Consider the following 7,500-nt stretch of genomic DNA (forward strand, 5'->3'; position numbering starts at 1 on the left):
CATAGAAAGTGATTGTATCAATGCTTTTATTTTGAAGGAGGCTATAGAAAGTGTTTGTATCAATGCTTTTATTTTGAAGGAGGCCATAGAAAGTGATTGTATCAATGCTTTTATTTTGAAGGAGGCTATAGAAAGTGTTTGTATCAATGCTTTTATTTTGAAGGAGGCTATAGAAAGTGTTTTTTGTTGTTGTTTTTTTTAGAATCTAATACATAGAACAAATTAAGAATTACAAAGACAAAACAAGCTTCAAACCCCCCACCCACCCCTACCAATCCCCCATGCATTCATACCACAACCACCACCACAATCAACTCCACATTCATAGTATTTTAACAAGAAAACAAACTATAACTAAAAAGAAGCACAAAGCAAACACAATTAATAACAAATAAAAATAAAAAATTAACATAAATCAATCCTCTAATTCTCTAATTCAAGTAAACAAACATTCCATTTCTTTTCATCTTCAATTATTCTGTTATTATTTGTTGCTATAATTGTTTCCAGCATATGCTGATGATAAACTCTATTCTTAAAGTGTTTTATACATAAATTTGATATAGTTTTAGCTTTAAAAATAAACATTTTACCTATCAAAATAATCATATTCAAAAAGTGATTGCATTTACCCTCATATACACATAACAAAATATTCTGAGGTGTGATTCGCAAAACAATATCCATAGACCTTAACCATATCTGTATATTGGCCCAAAATTTAGCCACATGCGGGCAAAAATAAAACAAATGCATCAGGTCTTCCTCCTCATCCCCACAGAACCTGCAACAAGGGTCTTTTTCTATCTGCCATTTAACCAGAGACTTTTTTGTTGCAATAATTTTATAAAAGATTTTAAGTTCAATTGTAGTTCTATAGATTGTTTTAAAGTAATCTTTCCACAAAATTAGTTCATTAAATTCGTCTTCCCAAAAGTGCAGTGCCTGTGATATTTAATTTCCAAATATATATTATTTTATTTATCTTTGCACCAGATAACCATTTTAAACATCTTATTGGTGGGAGACAAACCATTAATTTATTCTTATCACTTTGCAATTTTTTAAATTTTTTTTCTCCAAAAAATAGAAAGTCTTTGTATCAATGCTTTTATTTTGAAGGAGGAAAAAGCAGATATTTCTGGATCTTGTTGTCTGTAGAACCCGAGCCGGAGTACCACGCAGCGCTCTGAGTGTGTGTGTGTGAGATTACTCTAGTACTAGACCCTGCTCTGAGTGTGTGTGTGTGTGTGTGTGTGTGTGTGTGTGTGTGTGTTTCAGGCGATGGATGCCCGGTCAGCCTGACAGCTGGACCAATCACGGTTTAGGCCCCGGAGACGAGGACTGCGCTCACATTCACCACGACGGACGCCTTAACGACCTCCACTGCTCCACCGCCCTGCGCTACATCTGCCAGAAACACGGCCAGCGCAGCTGAACGGCGTCCGCCAGCGGGGTCCTTAATGCTGAACTACAACGGCAGCCCCGCCACCGCCTGCACGGAAATACTCAAACCTAAACTAACAGAAAAACCTAAATATTCCCCTTGTGTTGTTCATGCAATTTTAGGGTCAAAATGTAAAACAAAATTCAATGAAAGTAGTGAACTGATCATTTATTTAACTTGTGAAGAGTGTCGTAGGGAACCATACACGTTAGTTTGTTTTAAAATGTGGTGGAAAGTAACCCAAATTTCTGATAGTTTGTATCAATGCTTTTGTTTTGAAGGAGGCCACAAAAAGTGTTTGTATCAATGCTTTTATTTTGAAGGAAGCTAGAAAAAGTGTTTGTATCAATGCTTTTATTTTGAAGGCGGCTATAGAAAGTGTTTGTATCAATGCTTTTGTTTTGAAGGAGGCTAGAAAAAGTGTTTGTATCAATGCTTTTGTTTTGAAAGAGGCCACAAAAAGTGTTTGTATCAATGCTTTTGTTTTGAAGGAGGCCACAAAAAGTGTTTGTATCAATGCTTTTATTTTGAAGGAGGAAAAAGCAGATCTTATTTCTGGAGTGTGTGTGTGTGTGTGTGTGTGTGTGTGTGTGTGTATTTCAGGCGATGGAGACCCGGTCAGCCTGACAGCTGGACCGGTCACGGTTTCGGGGCCGGAGACGAGGACTGCGCTCACATTCACAACGACGGACGCCTTAATGACCTCCACTGCTCCACCGCGCTGCGCTACATCTGCCAGAAACACGGCCAGCGCAGCTAAACGGCGTCCTCCAAGTTTCTGTCACTTTTTCTGACTTTTTTGTCACTTTCTAATAAATAATAATAATAATAAATTGACTCAAAGTCGCTTAGTCACTTTCTGAGAATTTTGTCACGTTTACTGACTTTTTCGTCACTTTTTCATCACTTCTTCGTCACTTTCTGATATTTTTGTCACTTTTTCGTCACTGTTTCTGACATTTTTGTCACATTTTCTGACTTTTTCGTCATTTTTCGTCTCTTTCGTCACTTTCTGGAATTTTTGTCACTTTTTCTGACTTTTTTGTCACTTTTTCTGACTTTTTTGTCACTTTCTAATAAGTAATAATAATAAATTAAATTATATAGCGCTCTTCAAAGACGCTTAGTCACTTTCTGAAATTTTTGTCACTTTTTCTGACTTTTTTGTCACTTTTTCTGACTTTTTTGTCACTTTATCTGACTTTTTCGTCACTTTCTGACAATTTTGTCAATTTTTCGTCAGTTTCTGATGTCACGTTAACTGACATTTTCGTCACTTTTTCGTCTCTTTTTTGTCACTTTCTGATATTTTTGTCACTTTTTCGTCACTTTCTGACATTGTTGTCACTTTTTAATCACTTTCTGACATTGTTGTCATGTTTTCTGACTTTTCCGTCTCTTTTTTGTCACTTTCTGACATTTGTCACTTTTTCGTCACTTTCTGATATTTTTGTCACTTTTTCGTCACTTTCTCTGTCATTTTTGTCACTTTTTTTGAAGTTTTTTGTCAATATTTTTCTTTGCTTATTTGACATTTTTTGCTACGTTTTCAACATTGTATTATCAAGGTTTCTTTACGTGCTTATAACATTGAATAAAACACCCAAATTCAATGAAAGTAGTGAACTGATCATTTATTAAACTTGTGAAGAGTGTCGTAGGGAACCATCCACGTTAGTTTGTTTTATAAATATATTCTGATAAAGAAACTTTTTGAAAATGGGTCAGATTTGACCCGGAGACACGAGTAGGGTTAAACAGCTGCACCCCCTCTGTCTGCAGGCTCCTAAAACTCAAACCTAAACTAAACGGCACCATTTATACTGTTGAACCCCAAAGACCTAAAAACATCTCAGTCCACCAGTCAGAGAACATGAACCAGAGGAAGATATATTAAAGAAAACTCTCTCTCTCTCCGTAATGCAAACAGGTTTCTCCTAAATGAACATCAGAAAAACTCGCTGGCAACACGACAACTTTTACCAACCACAGCAGAGAACTCAAATATCAACATATGTGTTATAGAATAAAATACATAAATATGACGTTTCTAAATACTGCGTCTCTCAATGCCCTCCAAGACAAAAACTAACACTGAATATGTTTTAATTGGACTTATTGATGGACTTTACTTAGTGTAATAAGTATTCTATGTAGTGTGTTTTAATTCTCCACGCTGCCAGCTGAAGAAATACTAAAGTCCCTTTGTGTCTTTGCTTTATTTGTCGGATGAAAAGTAATCAGAGTACTCCGCAGTGAGCCGATGAAACGTTTAAATGTTTATAATCGTGAAATATAAAGTCGCTGTAAACTTGTAAACACTCTAGATCAGGTAGATCTAGTTCAACTAGATTTAGATCAACTCTTTCTTCCTTCTGTTGGTTTTCTGTTCATCATTTAAGCTCTTCATCAAATATTTCGTACGCGAGGGGGTACCTAGAGAGGTCCCGGGACGCGTCTGCACGGACCGACAAAGACGAAAGAGACGCAAACATCGAAAAAAAAAATGACATCAAAAAAGCAACAAGACGTTTAAAAAAAAAACAGACCTAAAAAAACAGGGGACAAAAAAATCTTTACAAAAAATATATATATTTTTTTTTCAGAAAAAAGGCAACAAAAACTTCACCCAAAAAAAATTCCACAAAGGCGACCAAAATGGGGAATAATTTGACCCAAAAAACCTCAAATAGTCACAAAAATCTTAACAAAAACGTGAAAAGTTGAAAAAGAAACAAATGCAATAAAAAAACGTCAAAAAATGTGTCAGTTTCCCCCCCCAAAAATTTCAGTTTTCCCTGCAAAAATTAGTCAGTTTTCCCAAAAAATTTGTCAGTTTTCCCCAAAAAATTGTCAGTTTTCCCCCATCAGGGTCAGTGTGTGTGTGTGTGTGTGTGTGTGTGTGTGTGTGTGTGTGTGTGTGTGTGTGTGTGTGTGTGTCAGTCCGTCAGGGGAAAGGCTCGGCTCAGGATAAGTTTGGTTGTGGCCCCGCCCAGGTGACACGCCTCCAGGACACACACCCGCCTCTGATTGACCAGCTGGGCAGCAGTGCTGATGAGGTCGGCTAAGAGAGAGACACACACACACACACACACACACACACACACACACACACATATATTATATTATTCACACACACACACACACACGATGATCCTTGGTACCTTGAGATGATCCTTGGTACCTTGAGATGATCCTTGGTACCTTGAGATGATCCTTGGTACCTTGAGATGATCCTTGGTACCTTGAGATGATCCTTGGTACCTTGAGATGATCCTTGGTACCTTGAGATGATCCTTGGTACCTTGAGATGATCCTTGGTACCTTGGGATGATCCTTGGTACCTTGAGATGATCCTTGGTACCTTGAGATGATCCTTGGTACCTTGAGATGATCCTTGGTACCTTGGGATGATCCTTGGTACCTTGAGATAATCCTTGGCACCTTGAGATGATCCTTGGTACCTTGAGATGATCCTTGGTACCTTGAGATGATCCTTGGTACCTTGGGATGATCCTTGGTACCTTGAGATGATCCTTGGTACCTTGGGATGATCCTTGGCACCTTGAGATGATCCTTGGTACCTGGGTACGATCCTTGGTATGATCCAAGGATCGCCTCAAGGAAGCAGACAGCTTACCGGGCCTTCGCGTTGGAAATGACAGCCGTGGTAACGTGATTTTACCTGGCGCCACTTTTAATTTGGGTATGACGTTTAGACCAAAAATCATGGGATTTCAAGCGTTTCTTCAGCCACTTCTTTCTACAACAGTCGAGAACCCTTTAACAATTATGTAATAAACACATAATGTGATCTGAAAACTGCTGCCCTGGTTTAAGAAACAATGCAACTGATGTCAGCTGGTATTCTGTCTGTAATGGAAATGTATAAATGACTCCAAACTTTTGACCGGTAGTGTATATATTATATCGTCATCTTCCTAAAGTAATTGCCTAAGTCATTTTTTCTTGACATAGGCAATTATACTAAAGGTGTAGAATCACATGACCTGTTCAACTGAGGATGTAGGCTATTTTACCAGAGGTGGCCAGCACCATGAGGAGGTGATTTAGGAAAAGAAACCATTTTTGTTAAAAAATGACTTAGGCCATTATTTTAGGAAGGTGACGATATTACATTTTAGAGACCAAACCAGTCATCCAGTGAATAATCCACACATTAATCACCATTTTTTTTTTTTTCTATTTTTTTCCAATGTGTCTGTCTCTTTATTGACTTTTCTGTTGCTTATTTTGAGGTTGTTTTTTTTATTTTAGATTTTTTCATGTTTTTGTCAGACGTTTTTGGAGCTTTTGTCACCAGAAGTGAGTTTGCTCAGTGCCGTGTTGTGCAGTTCAAAGGTCGTTTTGGGGGCCGATGACCTCGGCTCGCTGTTTGGACAGGCAGACAGTTTGTCGGTTCATTGGGACAAGGAGACACACGAAGGAGCAGAGACACAATCACTCGCCATGACGACAACTGAATACCACGACATCGAAGATAACAGCAGCTCCTTTTCGAACAAAGGTCTGTCTGTCTGTCTGTCTGCCTGTCTGTCTGTCTGCCTGTCTGTCTCTCCATCTGTCTGTCTCTCCATCTGTCTGTCTGTCTCTCCGTCTGTCTATCTGCCTGTCTGTCTGTCTCTCCATCTGTCTGTCTGTCTGCCTATCTGTCTCTCCATCTGTCTGTGACAAAACTGACTGAACTGTAAGATGAAAAGTCAACTCTCTTTCTTTCTGTCTGTGTATGTGTCTGTCTCTCGAACTGTCTGTCTCTCTGTCTGTCTGTCTGTCTGCCATACCTGTCTGTCTCTCCACAGAGCCTGCATCTGTCTCTCTCTCAGCTGTCTCCAGGTTCAGACGCTGGTTGTTTCCTGCTCTGACAGCTACATTCATCCTGGTTCTGATCATAGCACTGGGAGCTATGTGTGAGACACACACACACACACACACACACACACACACACACACACACACACACACACACACACACACACACACACACACACGCACACACACACACACACACACACACACACAGTTGAATACCAGGAAGTTTGATTGATTTCCAGGGACTTTGACGATAAGACCGAGGTCATTGTTTTTAGCCCGAGTGAAAGGTCCCAGTGTACAAGCCTAGACTTGGGGAGTCTTACTGTTTTTAGATCTGCAGGAGTGAGGAACCTGGGGCTTCTTGTGGACCAGTCCTTAAAATTTTATAAACACATCTCATCTGTAATCAGCTCCGGTTTTATCCAACTTCGCTTATTGTCTAAAATCAAAGGCTTTCTCACCCCGATAACTCTGGAAATGGCGGTTCATGCATTCATCACGTGCCGGCTAGATTATTGCAATTCACTCTACTGTGGTATATCTAGTTCTCAAATCATCCGTCTTCAGTTACTCCAAAATGCTGCGGCCAGACTTATCTTTAACTGTCGCAAATATGACCATATCTCCACTATTCTCAAATCTCTACACCGGCTGCCCGTTTGACAGAGAATAGATTTCAAAATCCTTCTCTCTGTCTTCAAATCTATACATAACTTAGCTCCTGTCTACCTACAGTACAGGCCAAAAGTTTGGACACACCTTCTCATTCAATGTGTTTCTTTATTTTCATGACTATTTACATTGCAGATTCTCACTGAAGGCATCAAAACTATGAATGAACACATATGGAATTATGTACTTAACAAAAAAGTGTGAAATAACTGAAAACATGTCTTATATTTTAGATTCTTCAAAGTAGCCACCCTTTGCTTTTTTTGATAGCTCTGCAAACCCTTGGTGTTCTCTCAATGAGCTTCATGAGGTAGTCACCTGAAATGGTTTTACCTTCACAGGTGTGCTTTGTCAGGGTTCATTAGTGGAAGTTTTTCCCTTATTAATAAAAAAAACAAAGGGTGGACCCCGGATGTCACGGGCTTCCAATCTGAGGCGGCACAATTCACTACCACCTGTGCAAAAAATCCTGTATCCAATAAATAACTCTGTTGTCCAAACAATATGATTTTAACTTTGATAGTAGTCTTTTATAAGGGACAGTATCA

The 7,500-nt window shown here is 39.0% G+C and overlaps 1 protein-coding gene and 1 pseudogene across 1 annotated transcript in view; both read left to right on the top strand.

Annotated features, from left to right (window-relative positions):
- LOC120572823 overlaps nucleotides 1-2,302 on the top strand; it is an 11,000-nt pseudogene extending 8,698 nt beyond the window's left edge.
- Nucleotides 1-7,500, top strand: part of LOC120572778 (zinc finger protein 420-like) — an 80,967-nt gene that overhangs the window by 44,085 nt on the left and 29,382 nt on the right.

Source organism: Perca fluviatilis, chromosome 14 (genome assembly GCF_010015445.1).
Source record: "Perca fluviatilis chromosome 14, GENO_Pfluv_1.0, whole genome shotgun sequence".
NCBI classification, from domain to species: Eukaryota; Metazoa; Chordata; class Actinopteri; order Perciformes; family Percidae; genus Perca; species Perca fluviatilis.